The sequence below is a fragment of the Myotis yumanensis genome, unplaced genomic scaffold (assembly GCF_028538775.1).
Source record: "Myotis yumanensis isolate MYYU_CA2020_CCGP unplaced genomic scaffold, mMyoYum1.0.hap1 SCAF_19, whole genome shotgun sequence".
NCBI lineage: Eukaryota > Metazoa > Chordata > Mammalia > Chiroptera > Vespertilionidae > Myotis > Myotis yumanensis.
In genome coordinates, this window is record NW_027223770.1 from 16,242,396 (window position 1) to 16,265,062 (window position 22,667).

Consider the following 22,667-nt stretch of genomic DNA (forward strand, 5'->3'; position numbering starts at 1 on the left):
GTGAGCCGCGGTTTGCTGAGTCGCAGTTTGCTGACGACTGGGTTAGACCTTCTGGGGCATGGATTTGTCCATCACACATCAAATGTAACTTGCTCAGAGGGACTGGCAGTGACGATGCAGGCACCCTGTGTCACTTGGAGATCGAACAGGTTCTTTATGCTTCTTTTCTTCTTCCTGAGAAGTGGAATCGAGCTGCGAACAGAATGAAGGCACATCCTTCTGACCAGAAGACTTGTGTTACTGATCACTTCGCGTGCCACATGGTGTTGAACGGTATGCAAGGCGTGTTTCTTAAACTCAGTCTGTGCTCTCCGAGAACTCAGAAAATAAACAGCCATTGCCACAGACACTTATGGGTGAAGAGCATTCCAAGGATGAAAACAAGCCATGAATTGAATAAAATACATGCATCACAGGACGATGCATTTATCACGTACAACTATCATGCGTGACAGGGCGCGGATGAGAAGGTATCGGACAGGCAGATGAGGAGAGACCAAATGGCAAAGAGCATGGACTTCGGAGGCAGAGTTTGAAACTATCATTGGTGGGAATGACCTTGAGGAACTTGACCTTACTAAGCCTTGGCTTCCTCGTGCATAAGTAGGAGCATTTTGAGGACCTCATAAAACTGTTTTGAAGATGAAATGAAATAGTGCGTGTGGAACACCCAGCACCAAGTTCTAGCACAGTGTGATCACCTGGGGACATTAACTGTGAGTAATGATGTTGTTATTACGACCATCACTGTTGCTTAGCATAGACTTGTGAGAGCCCTGGAAAGGCCATCAGCCCTTCCTGGACCCGTGAGGAGTAGGAAGTTCAAAGGGAAACCTAGGTTTCTTTCACTAAGATGTTGAAGCAGCCCATAGACTTTATGCCTAGACTCAGACTGCTTCTAGTGGGAACTACCCTTCCATTCCCGGTGGCCCCAGCCCACTGTGCTTGTACCTTGTGCAAGGGGTGGGGCTGTCTAGCTCTCCCAGATATGCAAATTTACCACCTTACCCACCACCACCTCCCCAGAAATGAGCACCTTTACCTGATGTCTTCCTTTGTTTGAAGCAATTTTGAAAGTTTTCTCCCTCCTAATCCTTTTAAAAAGGCTCTAAGGTAGGACTTAAAGAATTAACAACAAGGGATAATTAATTATGTCATGTTTTGATACATTAATAATTTTATACCCAGTTAAGTTGAAGGCACACTCAAGCCAGTCTCATTTTAATTACAGCCATTCTAACTCGTGGATGTCCATGTGTTTTTTTCCTAATTATCAAGTGTTCTAATGCGAATAAACAGGTAATTCCCTGGGCTGTTCTCTCTGTCATCCTTCATGTTGAAACTGCCTTTCTTCTTGAATGGCCCGAATAAGGTGAACCACTGTCTGAGGAATTCACTTTCAGCAGTGATGTCTTTTCTAAGACCTTTTTATTTTCTCGGAAACTTGCTAAAACCTTAGCTCTTAACCACCGTGCCCTACATACAATGAGGATCACCTGGAATTGTAAAGTGAGTTGAGATATGTGTGTAAGAGGTGCCTTGGGAGAGTCCCTATAAATCTGAATTCAGACCAGAGGAGAGAGGAGGTGGTAAATCACTTAGGATGTGAGAAGAGCTGATTGGAGACTTCCGGGCCCTGTCTTTTTGAATTAATTAATTGCACCCCTTGCCATTTCCTGGCACCTGAAGTCTTTAAAGACCTAGAGTTGAAATCTAGTAATACCACAGAGGCTAGTTTGAATATTTTTCCCTTTGTCCTGATATCTTCTGAATAGATCATTACGAATACTAATCGCGTCTATTAATGGAATGTCTTGTTTGCAGGAATTTTTGCATATGTTAACCCTAAATCTCATTAAAAATTCTTTAAAGTAGTTGTTACTAATCCAGAAAGAGAAACCAAAAAAAAAAACATAAAAATGTCTACAAATTTCCTATGATTTTACATCTGATGAGCCACAGAGTTAAAATTCAAACCTGGAAACCCTGCCTTTCTCATCTCAACTTGGTCCACATCTCCATAAAGCAGGATCCCCAGGAGAAACAGAGTTTGTTGAACTCCAGGAGAGGTTCCCCTGACTCCCACACTGCTCTTGTGACAGCTGTGGGTGGAGCCTGGAACAGAGAAATGGGGGGTGCAAGCTATTTTCAGAAAGAGCCACAGTTGGGATGGTGATGGCTCATTTCCATACAAATCTGCCCAAACTCAGGTGGGACCTCCTCAGGCAGTTGAGCCCTGGGGGTAGCCATTCACCCCAGCGGCTTCGGGATGCAGAGGGATGCAACCTGCCCTTGAGAAGGGAAGGGAAGGGTAAAGCATTTTCGAGCAAACTTTCTGTAAAAGACCAGGTAAGAAATATTTTAGGCTTTTTGGGCCATATGGTCTCTGTCTCAGCTGCTCAAAACTAGTGTTTTGGAGAAAGCAGACATAGACACTACTTAAACAAATGGGAGTGTCTAGGCTACAATAAAACTATTATAGACTTAAAGTGTGAATTTCATGTAATTTCCATGTCACAGTGTATTATTCTTTTGCTTTTATTTCCCCTAGACCAGCAGTTCTCAACCTGTGGGTCTCGACCCCTTTGGGGGTCGAACGACCCTTTCACAGGGATCGCCTAAGACCATCGGAAAACACATATATAATTACATATTGTTCTTGTGATTAATCACTATGCTTTAATTATGTTCAATTTGTAACAATGAAAATACATCCTGCATATCAGATATTTACATTACGATTCATAACAGTAGCAAAATTACAGTTATGAAGTAGCAACGAAAATAATTTTATGGTTGGGGGTCACCACAACATGAGGAACTGTATTAAAGGGTCGCGGCATTATGAAGGTTGAGAACCACTGCCCTAAACGCTTTAAATGTAAAATCCATTCTCCGTCTAGTACAGCCATGCTTAGCAAGGGGTGGGCCAGTTTTGGCCTCAGGATGAAGTATGCTGACTCTGTTTTAGAGATTCATATTGTTTTAACTTATAATTTATAATAACAGCTAATCATTTTAATGACTATTATGACTGGTATATGGTTTTAGGTTAGGGTCTTTTTTTAAATTATAAAATAATTTTCATATAAAAGTATGTATATACATGTATATCCCACTTTGAATAATTATAAAGGCAGTGTCTATTAAAATACACTTCATTTTCTTTTCTTTTTTTTTATACACTTCACTTTCAAAATGTAAGAAAATTATCTATTAAAGTGTGTATACTTTTTTGGGACACCCTGTATCTCTATGCTATAACTCATTATATTAACATGAACAAACACTAGCTTAAAAAATATAAATTGCTGATACCTTTGAAGCCACTGGTCTTCTCCCATGCTACACCCTCTCTGTCTCTTGACAATATATAAATTTTGTGTCTCTAAGTATTTTTTCTTTATTTTATAATATAACTCAAGTACAGAAAAATAAAGCATATGCATAGTTTAACATACAATTATAAAGGGAATTCCTAACTTTATTTATTGAGCAGAGAAATAAAAACGGAACATCACTAGCACCTTTCTCATTATGCTTCTCCATGAGCACAATCCCACTTCTCTATTTTCCCAGATATAGTGATAATCATTTCCTGCTACTCTTTTCAAATCTTATTCCGTCTGCCTATGCAGCCCTTAAAAAAAAATCTCTTTTTCTCTATCTAGACTTGCTTTTGCATGCCATATGACTGGAATCATACTACATGTATTATTTTGAATCTGGTTTCTTTCATGGGGTCGAGGGTATTTAAAATGCTTAGTTTTTGACAATTTGGTGGTATCTCAGTTTGGTTTTAATTTGCATTTCTTCATTAATGAGATTAAACATTTGTTATATACTTAATTCTTTGTCACAGCTGAGGTTCTTGGAAGTGGCCTGGCAAAGTTCCTTCCTGCCTTCTTCCTGCCCTGACCCCAGGTCTATGGCTTAAAAATCAGGGCACCAGACTGGGGTCCAGCACCCCAGGGACCATTGTAAACATGGCAGGTACAGGCAGGGGGAGCTTGGGGGAACTGTAGGAACTGGTGGGGGCAGCCAGAGTCAGAGGAGGGCAGTGCCCACCACCACAGAGCAGGCATAGCAGCCCCGCTGGCTGCTCTCAAGGATGAGGAAGGTACCATCCGCTTGCCGTTCCGCATTTCCTCAGCCTGAGTGCGGTTGATCTTGCCCACATACCAGGTTCGTTCCTCATGGTGGGGGAGGTCATCCGCATCCTCCATCAGCACATACTGGCCTTCAGTCTCATTTTTTATTCCCAACCACTTGTTGACTTTGTTCTGCCGGGCGCCTTTCTGGCTGAGCCATACCAGGTACCGTCTGGGATCTTGTGCAGCTGCATGAGGTCTGGCTTCAGGCTGCTCATGCGCTGATGGATCTCCAGTTGTCCAAGGCCTGAGTCGGCAGCTCCTGTTCCAGCTTCGTGCGGCTCGTGGATCTCAGCGATGCAGGACTTGCGCCGTTCTGAGTTCAGCAGGATCCTCTGCATCTCGTTTTCACTGCCCTCACGCCAAGCGCTCCAGGTACTCCTGGCTGCACTTCTCTTGAGTGTGGCCCTGCTCTTCAAAGATCTTGACGGTTTCATTGAAGGCTTCGGTTGTGGTGGCTACATCTGCAGCTCCTGGGAGGGGCGTGTGTGCTCCTCCTGGAGCTGGTCTTACTAGGGCAGTGATGGTGAACCTTTTGAGCTCGGCGTGTCAGCATTTTGAAAAACCCTAACTTAACTCTGGTGCCGTCACAGATAGAAATTTTTTGATATTTGCAACCATAGTAAAACAAAGACTTATATTTTTGGTATTTATTTTATATATTTAAATGCCATTTAACAAAGAAAAATCAACAAAAAAAATGAGTTCGCGTGTCACCTCTGACACGTGTGTCATAGGCTCACCATCACTGTACTAGCGGCTCTTGTCCCAGCTTCAAACGAAACCTTTAATTCTGATCTTCCTCCCCGCAAGGGAACAGCAAACCTCAATCGAAATAATTTCCCACCAGAAGTCACCTCCAAATACTGCGAGACTAAGGACTATAGGGCTGACTATGCACATGCGCAATAACAGGCCCACGTTCTAGTGGTCGGTGCCCAGGCTGCTCCACAATCCCACAATCCTCTGGTCGCACACTTCCGGTTCTTCTAGCTCCTCCTTAAGTGGTGTTTCCTTCAGTCACTTGCAATGTCCAGGGCCTCTAGCTGGAGAGGGTTTTTCTGTTTGGCGTTGATAGCTGTTTACTATTTGGAATCAGTGACGTTTCGGGAGCACAGCCACTGCCATGAACATGTCGGTCCCAAGCGGACTCATGAGACAACCGCCCGTTCAGCCCCCGGCTGGCGCCTCCTGGTTCGCAATGAGAAAGGTACTGTGCTGAGCTGTTTCCAATAGGATCTTCCTCTTCCTTCCCCAGCACACTCCACACCTACTCCCGCCGACCACCCCAACCCCGCAGACCCTTAAGACCTTCCCCCCTGTTTCTTTGACTTTCCCCCATCAAACTCGCACCCTATCCTGTTGCCTAGGGGTGCCCCTACCTGCTCCCTGGGGGACAGGCCAGCCTGGGCCAGGGGCCTGGTGTTCTGGTCGCTGGCTTTTTATATAGATTTGTGTTGAGAACTGGATATTTTAAATAATACAGTGTGCCAAATATGCATAGTTCTTCTCCTCCCATTCATTGGTATATTATTGCTATTTTAGTTGTTTGGCCATTCTCTAATGTTCAATGACTTGGTGGTGCTATTTGCATTAATTATGTATCTGCATAGTATGCAGCCTTTACTGTCTTTAGTCAGGTGTTCTCCCTTGTTTTATATTTTCATTTACCTATAAAGGGGTTGGCTGTAGTTAACTTACTGTTCAAAGGTGTGCTTAAGCTCTTTTAGACTGTTAGCGTTTTACTCCTCACTGTTGAGTGCCTGTGTGGCTTACAAACTGCTACCCCAGTTCAGGGAATTTACATTATGTTGCCACACGTCCAACCAGGAACTCATAGTTGTAGGTTTCCTCCATAATCACTTTGAAGGGACACAACTTTCCACATTGACCCAATCTTTCAGGCGACCAGAAATGAGTGTCATTTTGCTTTTATGCCCACCTTTCTAGGAGTCTCTCCAGCATCCGAGTGACTTACTGTTTGTCACTGTTCAGTCTGAGCTTGTGTTTAAGCTGTGTGTGCCAATGAAACATCAACTCTTGATGGGTTTATGTGAATCTTGGGAAATACTTAAATTTGCCCCATATCCTGCTCTGATTGTTCCTGAGTGGGTGTACCCTTCCTGAATCCGGGAGTTGACTAAGAATCAAAAACGGTTCCTTCTAGAACAGGGGTGGGCAAACTTTTTGACTCGAGGGCCACAATGGGTTCTTAAACTGGACTGGAGGGCCGGAACCAAAGCATGGATGGAGTGTTGGTGTGAACTAATATAAATTCAAAGTAAACATCATTACATAAAAGGGCACGGTCTTTTTTTTTTTAGTTTTACTCATTTCAAACGGGCCGGATCCGCCCGCGGGCCGTAGTTTGCCCACGGCTGTTCTAGAAAGTCTCTCTAAGCTTCTCTATATCCGCGATTTTCAACTAGTGTGCCCACAAGACTTTTTAAAACATGCAATACTTGACTATCTAGTCAGAGGCACTCACCTCTTTTTCCTTAGATTGTTAAATAACTAAAAAAAAAACGACAACAAGCCTACACAACAATAGCTGTCAAGTGTTAATGAATCAAAATTATACCCTTTTTTGTTGTTGTTATAGAATTTCAGTAATTGATTTGTGTGTGCCATGAGATAAAAGAGGTTTAAAAAGTTCTGGATGCTTTGCCATTTTCCTTGTATCGTAGAGCTACCAGACTTCTCTTAAATGCTCTCTAGCAAGATCCCCATCGCTGTCCAATGCTGTCAGGCATCAAGTTCTCTATAGTCTCTTTCTATAGAGGGAAACTTTCAGCAAGTTTCCCTCAGGCAGAACCGCAGAGTTCTTCATCTTTGTGGGTGCCTTCCCTATGGGAAGAACTCCAGCAACACTGCACCAGTAGTGGGGTGTGGACTTGCTTTCCTTTTAAAATACCACTGCTCATTGACAAGGCACCTGGTCACCTAGGTAGTCTGAGGGAGATACACAATGAGATTAACATTTTCATGCCTGTTAATACAACATCCATTCTGAAGCCCATGAGTCAAGGAATAACTTAAACTTTCAAGTCCTACTATTTAAGAAATGCATTTCATAAAGCTGTGGTTGCCATACACAGTGAGTCCTCTGATGGACTTTAGCAAAGTCAATTTAAAGCTTTCTGTAAAGGATTCACCATTCTAGGTGCCATTAAAAACATTTCTGAGTTCTGGGAAGAAATCAAAATATCAACATTAATAGGAGTTTAGATGAAGTTGGTTCCAACCCTCATGGATGACTTTGAGGGGATCAAGACATTAGTGGAAGAAATAACTACAGATGTGGTGGAAAAAGCAAAAAAACAACAACAAAAAACTAGAATTAAAAATGGAACCTGAAGATGTGACTAAATTGGTGCAATCTCATAATAAAGTTTTAATAAATGAAGACTTGCCTCTTATGAATGAACACAGAAAGTAGTTTCTTTTGAAAAAATATCTATTTTTATTATTGATTTCAGAGGGGAAGGGAGAGGGAGATAGATAGAAACATAAATAATGAGAGCATCATTGATAGGCTGCCTCCTGCACGCCCCCTATTGGGGATCAAGCCTGCAACCTAGGCATGTGCCCTGACCGGGAGTTGAACTATGACCTCCTGGTTCATGGGTCAACTGCTCAACCACGGAGCCATACTAGCTGGGCAAAAAAATAGTTTCTTGAGATGGAATCCATTACTGGTGAAAATGCCATGAGGACTGTTGAATGACAACAAAAGATTTAGACTATTACATGCTTTTAGTTGATAAAACAGCAGCAGGATTTGAAAGAATTTATTCCAATTTTGACAGAAGTTCTATTGTGGGCAAAATGTTATCAAAAAAGCATCACATGCCACAGAGAAATCGTTCATGAAAAGAAGAGTCAATCAATACAGCAAACTGTTCTCTTATTTTAAGAAATTGCTGCAGTCTTCCCTCCCCGACCTTCCACAACCATCACCTTGATCAGTCAGCAGCCATCACCTCCAGGCCTTCCACCAGCAAAAAGATTACAACTCGCTGAGGGCTCGGATGATGGTTAGCCTTTTTTTCTTTTTGTAGCAACACAGTGTTTTTAAATTAAGATCTGCACATTTGTTAGACACTGTACTTTTTGCACACTTAATAGACTACATAAACACAACTTTTATATGAACTGAAAAACCAAGTAAGTCTTGTGACTCACTTTTTTTGCAATATTCCCTTTATTGTGGTGGTCTAGAACCAGACCCACAATATCACTGAGGAATGCCTATATTCCAAGGATGATCCTCTATGGCTGAGATTATATGTATATTTAGAGTTGTTGACTCCAGCCGTGCCGATATTGTGTTCTCGAGGTTAGCTTAAGGTTTCAGAATCATGGAAGAGTGTCCCCCCAAAATGGCCCTTAATTACATGAAACTTCCATCAACAGCTCCTACAATTACTAGGCAAAAAGGCAATGGTGCAATAAACTGTTGGCTAAACTTCAGGCAGCACTTAAGATGTCAACTCTGGGATTGAGTGTTGCCATAGTTACCTTGACGGCTCTAATCATCCCACATGGGAAGTGAGATTAAAATATCCAAAGAATAGAAGGATCTAGAGGGGAAATATCAGTCTTTTTTCCCCATTTCTTTTTCTGAGAAATTCCCTAAAATATTTATAAATAAAAAAAACCAGGTCCATTTTTTCTTGTTATAAAAGCTGAGTGGGTATGCCATTTTATGAGTCCATAATGGGAGGACGGTAAATTGTATGTTTGTGTATTTTTTGTGTGTTTGTGTGGGTGTGATAAGCTTTTGAAAAAAACTTCTAAAACCTATTATGCATATATATGCCAATGCCAGAGTAAACCCTTATTCCATAAACATGTAGGTCTATGGAAAAAATGGTTGTGATTGTTATTCACTTAAAGAAATAGGTTTGTGCCCTAGCAGGTTTAGCTCAGTGGATAGAGCGTTGGCCTGCAGACTAAAGGGTCCCAGGTTAGATTCCGGTCAAGGGCACAAGCCCGGGTTGCAGGCTCAATCCCCAGTAGGGGGCGTGCAGGAGGCAGCCGATCAATGATTCTCATCGCTGATGTTTCTATCTCTCTCTCCCTCTTTCTTCCTCGCTGAAATCAATAAAAATACATTAAAAAAATAGTTTTGTGAGAAAACACAATGCAACAACAGAGAAACACAATGCAATAGCAGAAAAACAAGGCAACAACCGCAGAAGCAGTGACAGAGAAGCCCAAACTCTTAATACAGTTTTCAAGTTCTATTGACGGCCTACTCACCAAACGCATGTGTGCAAGCGTGGGTGTGCACACACACATTCGCATATGTGCACGCTCACACGGGCACGCTTCCCTAATCTCTGATACTTTCCATCTGTCGGGGAGAAGGAACCTTTCCAATCATTTAAAAAACCATTCTGTTTGCGCGAAGCCTTGAGCTTGTACCCAGCGAAAGCTTGGCAGGAAGCATACGTTCCTTCCCCAAGTTCCTGAACACGACAGCTGTGCTGCTCTCACACGACTTGGGAAAATGTCCCCCGTCTTCATCAGCGGGCCCGAGGCAGCAGAGGGGCTAAGGCAGCTCCTGTCGCAGAGCAGCCACAAATGTGTCAGTCTCTCTCTTCTCCTAGCTCCGTACCCCGTACCTTTTACTTTTATTTGTTAATCAGCCAGGATTTCTCCAGTCAGCGTCGCTTCTGTCTGGGACTGTGCCTATTCTTACCAAAGATGCATCCGTGTCTTATCTTTTTGGCTACATAGCAACTCACACTAAGTTAAGGGAAATGAGTGTCCACTTTTCCTCCCATATAATCTACATTCAAAGTAAGAGCTTAAAAAATGATTGCTTTCATTCTGGAGTGACCCTCACAAATTCTGTGCAGTGTGGGCACAACAGGTACCCTATGACCAATAATAGAAATAATTGCAGTTGAATTTTATTTTATTTTTTAAATATATTTTTTATTGATTTCAGAGAGGAAGGGAGAGGGAGGGAGAGATGGAAATATCAATGATGAGAGAGAATCACTGACCGGCTGCCTCCTGCATGCCCCACACTAGGGATCCAGCCCACAACCCAGGCATGTGCACTGACAGGGAATGGAACCGTGACCTCCTGGTTCATAAATCGACATTCAACCACTAGGCTGCAGTTGAATTTTAGCGATTGCTTACTAAATGTCAGGCACTATATTAGGCTCTCTACATTTTCCGTCTTCACAGAAATCATTGTATATATTATCTTTACCATTTAATTAAATTACTAAATTAAGTTATTAAATGGGTATTATCTTTACAGATGGGAAAACTGAGGCGTACTGAGGTGAAGTGACTAGCCGTGGTCACACATTTAATAAATGTTGGCTTTGCATTGACAGGCTATGTTCAGGTCTGACGTGAGGACTTGTATCAGCTCTGTATGGCAATGATTTCCTAACCAATTAGTGCTATCCTTGGAGTTGTAGCTTGGCCGTCCAATAGAACAAACCGATAGTTAACAATATTTGATCTTCCTTCAAATTACCAAACTTACCCAATCTTCTCCCGTTAGCTGGAATGAGACTTGCCACCAGATGCCTGGATTTAAAAAAAATGCTGCTATTTCCGATGACTACCTCTGTATTTTTTGCAAAACATTCAATACTCCTTGAATGTTTGCTTCTTTGTATATAAAACTGTGATGAAACTATCTGCCTGACAGGGTTTCTCTAAAGCTTAAATGAGATAATGCTATTTTCCTTTTTAATACACACAGCACACATATACACACATATATGTATATATATATGTACATATATATACACACACATTCAGTATGCATTTGCATATTCATAAATACATATTTGAGAAGAGGCTGACTCTACTGGAAGCTCCATACTCTTTTCACAGAGAGCAGATACAGCTACGAGAATTTGGAAACCTCGCTGCACTTGCTAATAATTTCAGCTGACGATAAGTAGTCCTGCAGGTGAGGAAACCTCGGTGGCTCGGCGAAAGTATCGTTCATTTCTGTATTTAACATACATTGCGATAGTGCTCATTATCACAATCATTATCATCATTATTCACTTTGTCATCAGATAATTACCTGTCAGTGTCAGAAGTTTCTTGAGAGACTTCTGAATGTAAAGAAATAGAAAAGAAAGTTCCTGCAAACAGCAGAGATTAATTTGGGAATATCATGTGCTCCTTTGATATTTAAGCCCTATCCCTCTATTTTTTAAAATATATTTTATTGATTTTTTTACAGAGAGGAAGGGAGAGGGATAGAGAGTTAGAAACATCAATCAGCTGCCTCCTGCACACTCCCTACTGGGTATGTGCCCGCAACCAAGGTACATGCCCTTGACCGGAATCGAACCTGGGACCCTTGAGTCTGCAGGCCGACACTCTATTCACTGAGCCAAACCGGTTAGGGCCCTATCCCTCTACTTGAAGCACTTGGCTGTTACATGGCTTCTCAGCCCACAGAGCCTGTGTATCCCTCTATCTCGCTCTGACTATAAGCATTTGGCTTGGGCTATTAAGGGCCCAGTTGTTCATCTCCTCCCCACCCCCCATCTTACTTTCGTCAGGTGATGGCCTTAGATCATCATTTAGTATTATTACAGGATTCTTAATTATAAGACAGAGGTCTGGCATCAACATTGCTCTGTTTACTATTTATTTGCAAATATTATCCAAGACTCTTGTATTTCTTCTTTTTTGTTGTTGTTAATCCTCCCTTGAGGATGGATATATATATATTTAAATATATTCTGTTAATTCTCACCTGAGGATATTTATTTCTCTCGATGTTTTTTAAGAGAGAGTAGAAGGGAGGGAAGGAGCGAGAGAGAGAAACATCAGTGTGTCTCACATCGATTGGTTGCCTCCTGCATATGCCCTGACTGGGCCTGGGGATGGAACCTGCGACTCAGGTACATGCCCTTGACAGGGAATTGAACCCAAGACCCTTCAGTGTCCATGCCAAAGCTCTAACCACAGAGCAGGGTGAGACTCTTACATTTCTTTAGCAAATAAACAAAACCCGTCCCATGATAACTTACCATTTTTGATGAGAATATTTTCCCACCCTATTCTCCTTTTTGAATATTTGTAATCTGCGTAACTTAAATAAGTGTATCATCTATGGATAATGGTCATCAAGTGGAGGGCCCACACCGCACATTAATGAAATGATTTTCTGAAAGCCTTGGCTACATCAGGATCTGTGGTGTAGTGTCCCAAGAGGCTAAGAGACAGCAGGCTGATGACAGATTGAGAAATTTGAGGTTGAACATCTCCGAGTTAAAAATGAAGCTTCTCATTTTTGTTGATTAGGCTCTTTTGCATCATCATGTGACAAGGCTATTATGATATTGAAAGGAGATAAAAACTAACAGGAAATTGTGAAATATTATGGTGGAAACAGTTGCTCTCATATTGCATGTCATGTTCAGAACACTTAGAATAGTTTTTGGAATGAAGTTGAAGAAATCTATTGACCTAACTTCCAGGATGTTCAGGGGGATAATCTACTACTACCATTACTACTACTACTACTGCTAATCAGACTGATCTCTTTCTCACTTAAGTTAATCCAAGTCCCCTAAGAGGAAAGGGGGTTGCGGAGCAGGTGAGAGCTTACACAGAGGCTTCTGCTGGTGCAAAGGGCTGTGGTCTGCATGCTGAGGTTCACCTTCAGCTCAGGAGCCAGACCCATCCCTTGATCTCTTGATTCTGCCCCACCACCCGTCTTTTGTCTTGGCCAGTCCAGTCTAGTGATGTGGAGATGCTTTTTCCAGGGAGTCACGTGATGATCACAAATAGTAAAGTAAATACCTGGTAAAGGGAGCAAACTTAGCCCTTCTCCTCTTTTGAGTTTAAGCTCTTCTTCCTTGGCCTTTGACATCCACCAAATGAGATGGAGGTTGGAGCTTTTCAACATTAAATATTTATTAAGGAGGATGGGGGATGGGTGAAAAAAGGTGAAGAGGAATATGAGGTTCAAACTTCCAGTTATAAAATAAGTAAGTCATGGGGACGACGCAGTGTACAGGGAATATAGTCAATATATTGTAATAACTTTGTACAGTGACAGACGGTTTCTAGACTTGCTGTGATGATCACATTGTAAGGTATATAAATGTAGAATCACTATGTTGTACACCTGAAATTAATATAACATTGTATGTCAACTATATTTTAATTTAAAAATTTAAAAATTTATTGAGCATTTCTCATGGATCAGACACTTTGCTAGGCAATACAGAGCACTCAGGTGATAGTGGGAGGTAATAGTCTACCATCCTACATAATAAAAGGCTAATATGCAAATTGTCCCCTCGACCAGGAGTTTGGGAGTTTGACCAGGAGGCAGGGCCAGTCAGCCAACCACCCACAGCCCCTCCCCCTGGCCAGCCCAGCTGGACCCCATCTGTGCAAGAATTAGTGCATCAGGCCTCTAGTATTTAATATGTACAGGTTGTTGATTTTGAGGCAAAATGGTGAGGAATAAAGATAGATCTTTTCCCTCTGTGGTTAATGTAGGAAGTTGCTGTGTAAGATGGAAATGTTTGAGTATATTACACCACTAGGGAATTATTTCACTTGGAGTGTGAGATGAATTGGCATGAAGTTACATACTTTTACTTATTAGACTGTGGTTATTTATGATCAAGATAAGCTTGTGTTTTAATGAGATGAATCTTTAAAAATAATAATGCAATATAAAGTAGAGTGTTAGCTTAGCCAATTTCTTTAGAATATTTAAAATGTCACAGTTTAAAATTTCTTCAATCTGGGTTTTGTAGGAGCTAGGGTATGCCTGCATATACTCAATCATTTTCAGTTTTCTGTCTTATACATATGCTGTCAGTCAGCTAATTAAACTCGTGGATAAAAGAAATTCATGGGGGGCGATGAGGGTGTCATTAAGTAAATGTTTATAGAGGTGTTAACTAACTATAACTTAAATCTTGAATATAATTTTAGCTCTGTAGTTTCCCTTTGCTGGGAATGTTAAAGTGACTTGGCCCCTCCTTTTCAGCAGACTGCTTTGTTAGTATGGAATCTCAGGGTATCCTCCTATTCTCATTCAATTTGGGGGAGGGGGAGAAGGGGATAAAATTTCCAACTTTTTCTATATCTCAGAAGTTCATCAGTATAACTTACTAGAGACCCAGTGCACGGAATTCATGCATGGGTAGGGTCCCTAGTGGCCTCCAACCACTGGTGGGGACTTCCTTCATTCCGCACTGCCCCCTGGTGGTCAGCGCACATCATAGCAAGCGATCAAACTCCCAGTAGATCAAACTTCCGAGGGGACACTTTGCATATTAGACTTTTATATATATAGATAACCAACATTGATTTTAACCCTTGAACATTCAGCACTCAGCCAAATGTTATTTTCAGATTGCCTCTAATTTTTAAGGATTTTGTGGACATAAACTTGGTTGGGAAGCTTCATGTCTTGGATCTAATGGGAGCATAGGGGTCCCTAGGTATAAAACTCCCACCAGTGCAGACATTCTCTGGACTGAAAGACAGGTAGGAGAAACAGTGTGTCCTGGGATGTAGACTTCTTTGTGTCACATGACACTCTGTTGCATTTTGGAACATTATTATGGTGAATTCCATCTGTAGGGCTATGTCTGTCTCCCTGTGATTTTCACCCATTTTTCCCATCAGTCTGCCCTTTGGATCTCAGAGACCATATCTACTCTCTCTCACTGTTGCAAATGTTTGAGACAATGTAAGCCTTTTGTTTAGAATACTAACATCCACGTTATTGAGAAAAAGTATGGTAAGCAACTAATTAAAAAATCCAGTGTATATGTCATTTTCAATAAATAGTCGCAGTTATTAGCCCATAGGTTGCCTTTAAGATATAAGAGGGAATGATGCTCTGAAATGGAAAACGATCTCTGTTTCTATCTTTTATTTGCTGTGTTCTGAGGTTTTCACTTCTGGGGATTAGCTGTCTCCACCCAGGGTTAGCCAATTCCTAGAGATTGTAAACCACTAGCCTATGAGCAAGCCTTTCCGATGCAAACCAGCCACTCCAGAGCTTGCGCCCCCATCCACCTCCTCTACTGGCTCTCACTTTCCAGGTCACTATCCACCTGCTCGAATCGCCTGGAGCCAGGTACCAGACAGCCTGTGTGCCCCAGAGCCCACTGAAATTGTTCAAACTTGCCTATCCTAACTCTTCAAAGCTAATCATGCAATATAAAGTAAAAATGTCATCTTAACAAATTTTCTTGGGAATTACCCTGCCTTGCCTGTTCCCTGTGTGTAGAAACCACAAGAAAGACTCCTGCCAGCTGTTTCCCATCCCCCTGCCTCCTGACCAACCCCAGTGCTGCTGCATGTGGCCCCCAATGGCATGCTGTGCCCCCTTCTCTTGGGATCTGTAAGTGTAACCAACCATCTTCTCGATGGCAGCTGTCTCCTGATCTGTTGGCCTCACCATAGCTAAATATAACTGATGTTTTAACATAGGTTCCATCATCTGGGTAACTGTAGTCAGGTCTTAATTGTCTCCTAATTACAGGCACTAAGGAAAGGAGTTGTTGTGCAATCCAGTTGCAAAGGCCAAACCCGCTCAGTAGGGATTCTCACTTGGCATTACTGGTGTAGGACCGGCTCATCCTGAAACAGCTGGTTAGTAATTGTCTCCTCTTCCAACCGTGGGCTGCTAGCTTTCTGCATTATAGGGCCCATTTCTGGAAAGGCCCAAGGCTTCACACATTTCCAAGAGATAGTTTCCTGCATGGTGTGATTGAAGGGTCACCTTTGCAACGAAGAAAATGGCCAAGATGGGTATTTCAGGAAATGTCTCCCTCGGCTCACATGGTCTTCACTGAAGTTACACCTCAGGCAAGAAGCAAATGGTCTCTATATACACCTGTCAAAAATCCTCGATGTCTATGAGAAAGGAAGGTACCTGGCATTCAATTCAAGCACTTGTTCATTTGCTAATTTATTCAATGAATATTTATTAGGCCCTTGTTGAGTAGTAGAAACCCTTACAAGGTTTGAAGATACTAGCCATTCACATATAAAAAAGATTCCTCATCTCATAGATAATCAAGAGAAGCCAAAATAAAACCACAGTCAACTACCATTTTACACCAACCAGACTGACAAATCTGTACACGTCTGGCAATATTAACTGTTGATGGGAATTTTCAGAGGTCCCCAGGTACCTACTAAATTAGCCACAAATTTTTTAACTGCCATTCAAAGGCCTTCATAATTATTTCAACTAAACAGTCCTCTGGTAACTTGCCAAGAGCGTATCTCTCAGTGAAGATGATAACTGAGTGTTCTTCAAGAATATCCTTCATTTCAAGGAAGTGTGCATGTTTTAATCCCATGCCAATCATAATCCAACTCACTGTTCAAAACCTAGTCATTGTCATATTGTCAATCAAGTCCTTTTCTGAGCTTCCAAACATACTATTATTAGAACTATAATAATGATGGCAACTGACATACTCTGAGTATTTACTAGGCAGTAGGTACTGTCAGCTTTCTCTTAATAGTCACTAAAATACCTATGAGGTGACCCTGTTATTCCTCTTTAATGAGAAAAATATTAAAGTATAGAAATATTTAGTAACATTGCAAAGTTTATAACCTGGCATGTGGTAGTGGCCGATTATAAACAAATATACTCAGACTCTAAGATCTTTTTAAAAAAATATTTTTATTGATTTCAGGGAGGAAGGGACAGGGAGAGAGAGATAGAAACATCAATGATGAGAGGGAATCATTGATTGGCTGCCTCCTGCACGCCCCACTTGGGGGATGAAGCCCAAAACACAGGCATGTGCCCTGGACAGGAATCGAACCCAGGACCCTTCAGTCTGCAGGCCAACCCTCTATACTAAGAGTACTCTGAGCCAAACCAGATAGGACTCTAAGACCTTTTTTGTTAACAGCACATTGCAGCTCCATTTTACAGATAATGAATCGGAGACTCAGAAAAGGATATTCTTGTCCAAATTCTCTAATTCCAAACTTCATGATCAGATTCTCCCTTCCTTATATGTAAGGTGGGGCAAAAGTAGGCTTGCATTTGTTCATATGGAAAATAATACAATAAATAATGCAATAATGAACTCTGTGCTTTGCATTCTCACAACTGTAAAACCTACTTGCCCCACTCTCTACATGTATGTTATAAGATGCTTATTTAATAGAATTATTTGCATAGTGATCATACCTCACTAGACAGTGGTAAGCTCTTGCTCTCTGGACCATATTTAACTCAAAGGCTGACCCATGTTCTTCCCATAGTATATGCTTAATAAATATTTGACAGGTAGAATGGGACAAGTTATTTACCAGTTCTGAGCCTCTATTGTCTTACCTGACAAATGAAAAAAATAAAAATCGTCTTTTCTATTTCAAGAGGATATTGAAGGAAGCAGTGACATGATGTACGTGAGCATGTTGTAAATACATTGTACCTTATAAATGTAAAACACTATTGCAGAAATAACTGCAAAGCGACTTAATTGACATGTCCTTGCAGATAATCTTTGTGAAATACACCTGGCAGGTAAATTTCAAAGCTTCCAATAAGGGCTTTTACATTGCAGACTTTGTAAGCCTGGAGAAGTTGATGGCATTAAAAATGTTGCTTGGGGGTTAAATATGAAAGTAACCCTTGAGATCTGATGATGAACTGAACTCAATTATGTGCAGCTGTGGGAAATCTGCCTCCTATGACTACATGAAATTACCCAGAAACTAGTCGTCAGTACTGCTTTATTTTAAATTCTTGCAAAATAAATTCTTCTGAAGGATGAGAGGAACCTTTCTTGAGAATTGATGAGCATTGGTGGAAACAAAACAACCAGAGTAAAAAAAAGAGAAAAAGAAGTAAGAATACAATCAAAATGCTATTAGCTAATTTCCATGAGCATGGCTTTCTCCTAAATGGACTCTCAGGCATTTGTGGGCTGAAGGCCCATCCATCTGCTAATCTCTCATTGGTTCTTGCAAAAGTCACCTCCTCAGAGTCAAATCGATTATTCAACACTTTGGTATTGGGTAAGTCAGTGGGCGGCAAACTGCGGCTCTCGAGCCACAAGCAGCTCTTTGGCCCCTTGAGTGTGGCCACGAAGTTTCAGTCGCACTGTATGTGCGCGCCCGCACGTGGTATTTTGTGGAAGAGCCATACTCAAGGGGCCGCAGTTTGCTGACCACTGGGGTAAGTAATTCAGTGTTTGAAGGATGTCCTAAAAGGCAAAGAGAAGGCTTCACATTTCTGCACAGCACAACAAGTAGGATAGTTGAGGCATGGCATCTGTATACATGGAAAGAGCAGCAAGTTATATAATTAAAACTTATCCATATTGGAAAAGGCCCATATGATTTATTACAATAAAAATTTAAATCTTCAGAATTGAGATAACTACCATAAACAAAAGACATGCTGAAAAAAATGTAAGTAGCCCAAGTGACAGGCAAAGGAAGTTTTTTTTTTTTGTTTTTTTTTTATATTTTATTGATTTTTTACAGAGAGGAAGGGAGAGAGCTAGAGAGTCAGAAACATCGATGAGAGAGAAACATCGACCAGCTGCCTCCTGCACATCTCCCACTGGGGATGTGCCCGCAACCCAGGCACATGCCCTTGACCGGAATCGAACCTGGGACCCTTCAGTCCGCAGGCCGACGCTCTATCCACTGAGCCAAACCGGTTTCGGCTAGGCAAAGGAAATTTGCCAAAATTTAAAATGCTTTATCCATGAAGTAGAAAATGATGAACAAGCCAAAAGATAAATAGACAAAGATCATAGACACAGAATTCACATGCAAATAGTAAATACATCTATGAAAAGGGAACCATTTTTATCTAAGTATGTTCCTCTCTGGCATCCCAATACAAACATTTTTTTCTCTCTCTCTTGCTCTTACTCTCTTTCTCCTGTTCCAAATATATATTAATTCATCACCAATAAACACACTATCTGTATAGTCTTCCCCTTCCCCTTATGATGATCAAGGGAATCTGAGCAATTTCTCCTCATACTTTCAATCTAAGCTCCCATCAGGGACTTCTTCCCATATAGCATACATTTTAAATCCACGAGATCATTTTCTGTAGGGGAAAATTATTTAGTTAGAAGAGATTGGACTGATCATTTTCAAACAGGAAAAGATACTGAAAATGCTAAATGGGGATAGTTTTGTGCCAGTAATGTAAGTCACGTTGCTGTCAGGATAGTTAAGCAGGCCTCTAAACACACATCAGGACCTTGATTTCAGCCCAGGTGTCAGTTTCAGGTGCAACACGTCATAATCACTTGCACTGAGAATCTTTTCTCAACATCATTTAACCAAAAAATTAGGTTAGGGTCAGCTCTTTGGTGGAAATAAAAAGGACCATTTATATAAACTTATTTCTAGACTAATACACACACGCCGAACCGGAAGATCTTCTAATATCAGGAAAGACATCTGCAAAGCTGACAAGTCAGGACAGAGTTTTGCATTTCCATATTTTCTTCAAATAATCTTCTTTCTTCATGCTGCGGATGTTCTGTTTCATTTTCCCAGGGCTTGCTGAAAACGGCAGCAGTTAATACTAACTAGACTCCGTCCCGCAGCTGCCTCGCTCCCAGGGAAGCCAAGGAAGAATGCTGGTTCCTGCTAGACAATCAGGGGGAGCGGCCACTGTGAAATTAGTGTCAGAGTGGGCCCTGGCACCTTTAACATTCAAGAACAAGGCAACCGCGGACGGTCATTTTCCCAGTCATGAGCTCTCAGTTTGAGCTGATCAGTCCCATACAAAAAAAGAGAGCGTCGCAGAGTTAAGCCTAAAATTCAGCTCTTAGCGCAATTTTCTTTTACTAATTTTAATAACGGGGGTATTGTGATAGAGAACAAATTTACATTCACTTTGTCTGTTAAGTGGAAAGGTGAGGTCCCCTCCGTGGCCAAAGCAGTGAACCCACAGCCCAATCAAGGGCTTTGGAGTTCCCTGCGATCGGGCCTTTTGCTGTCTTAGAGATTTGCGGATCTTCCCTCCCCTCCTTCAGTTCTAGTTTGAAGAGAAAGGGCTTTTAAAAATCACTTGAGCCTTCAGATAAACTTTCTGGACATCAAAGAGTTTTAACAATTGAGATTTTTTATTATCATTAAAATGAGAAAATCCCTTTTCCTTGAAATAGCAAGGCTCATTAGGGTAGGGTAATTAACTTGAGGATGAAAATAAGTTTATTGTTTTCCTTACATTTTCAATAGGTAGAATAAAAGTATTTTAATAAATAGAGACAGAATAAAAAATAGAGATAAATAGCATGAAGGAATGCGCCATTTAGCTAAGGTATAGAACAGTGATGGTGAACCTTTTGAGCTCGGTGTGTCAGCATTTTGAAAAACCCTAACTTAACTCTGGTGCCGTGTCACATATAGAAATTTTTTGATATTTGCAACCATAGTAAAACAAAGACTTATATTTTTGATATTTATTTTATATATTTAAATGCCATTTAACAAAGAAAAATCAACCCAAAAAATGAGTTCGCGTGTCGCCTCTGACACGCGTGTCATAGGTTCGCCATCACTAGTATAGAATAATACTGATTCCTTTGGAATCACCCTGCTTCTTCTTCCCAGCCCCTTCCCTCTCAGAGGAAAACCTAGAGGTAACTGTTTTCCTGAAATTTGTACTTATTATTGATATATTTTAAATATGTATGTATGTATTATATATACATGTATGTAAATATATAACATACATGTATAACATATATTCACATTGCATATGCAATATATGTAAATGCATACATATTACGTTTGATAAGATATGTAAATGTATTCATAGAATTATATAAATAGTATTATATACTGTATATCATATTTATATAGTTATACAAATAGTATTACATACTGTATATTATATATTTATCATATAATATACAATATATGAAATATATTGTATGTGTGTGTGTGTGTGTGTGTGTGTGATATGTGCTGTTAAGTCGGCTCTGACTCCTGGCTCACTATTGTGTTCTCCCTGTTGTCACCATGTGCCGGAAGTAAGACAGCTTCAATTTTGTCATTTCTTTGCCCCCAGAAATGTTTCTGGCTTCATTTGCCCTAAGACTCAAAGAAAGTCTAGGCAGCCCAGGGTACCTTTGGAGCTCTTCTCCGACACCATATTTCAAATGAATCAATATTTTTCCTATCAGCCTTTTTCACTCTCCAACGTTCACACTCATACACAGTAATTGGGCCTGTGAGGGTCTGGATGATCTTAGCCTTGGTCTCTAATGACCCACCTTTGCTCTTGGTTTTCTGTCCTAATTCTTCTGCTGCTGCCCTTGGATTCTGAGCCTTCTTCCCTTGATTTCTTGGCTGCAGTCTCTCTTGATGACTGAACCAAAATAAGCAAAATCGTTATCAAGGCCAGTGTTTCGGTGTCTTTGTTTAAAGTAAAGTGCATTTCTTCTGTAGTCATCAGCTATGCCTATTGACCTATGTCTTTAATTAACAAAATGGAGGGAGATGTTTTATGACACCTCAGTGATTTTTTTTTAAATTCAACTTTACCTGGCTGCAATTTATCTGTGGATTCACAGAACTACAGTTCATTCACTCTCCTTACTCTGTAATATTTCATTGGATACATATCCACCGCTTATTATATATTCTCTTGTTGATGGACATCTGGGTTGTTCACAGAGTCTTGCTACTTCAACGATAGCCATCTCCTTTGCATGGTAAATAGGGCTCCTCACCAGCCACCCCTCATTTGCCCCTTCAGGGATAATTCCCTAGGCTTCCCAACCCCTTTGGCTTCCCTGTGCCAAAGGCTGTTTCACCTCCTTGTTTCTGAACACGCAATTCCCTTTGCCCCAAGAATCCCCTGTGCAACCAGCCTGCCTGAGAATTCCTGAGTATTCAGATCAAAGGTTATTGAATTGGATCATCCTGTCCAGGTTATCTCTTTTGAATCCCGAGCTGAGCATTGTTAGAGCATTCATCACAACAATGATGGCCGTACATAGGAGAAAAACTTCTTAAAGATAGAAACTATTAGTATGTAGTTTATCTCTGCATTACTAGAGTCAAGGCTTAACAAGAAGCTGAATAGCCAACATTTCTGACTCTATTTCCATAACACTGCTTAACTTCATGTTTATAAGAAATATGTTAATACATACCCCATCATTGACACGCAACGCACATAGTCCATTATGCCCTTTACATGGTGCTTTCCAATTTGTAGTCCATGGAACACTTATTCCACTCCCTTGTTACTTCAAAAAAATGTTGCCAGAATTAATGGGGATTATAGCACTACTTTCAATACTTCAAAAAATCTTATTTTCAATGGACTGGAAATTTAACACAGTGCTCTACAGAAATCTCTCACATTGCAGTGGCTTTTGTTAACTGACACATTACTAACAGGAAATGTTGGTAATTTCTCTTTGTTGGGAGTTCAGATTTTATAAACTCAATATTCAGTGTAAAATAGCAATGACCTATTTTAAAAATGCCTATTAATAATCTGGTTAGTTT

General features: G+C 40.9%; 1 pseudogene; it reads right to left on the reverse strand.

Moving 5' to 3' along the window:
* Window positions 1-4,047: 4,047 nt before the first annotated feature.
* On the reverse strand, window positions 4,048-22,338 carry LOC138998104 (phosphatidylinositol 3-kinase regulatory subunit beta pseudogene; annotated as a pseudogene).
* Between the last annotated feature and the right edge of the window lie 329 nt (window positions 22,339-22,667).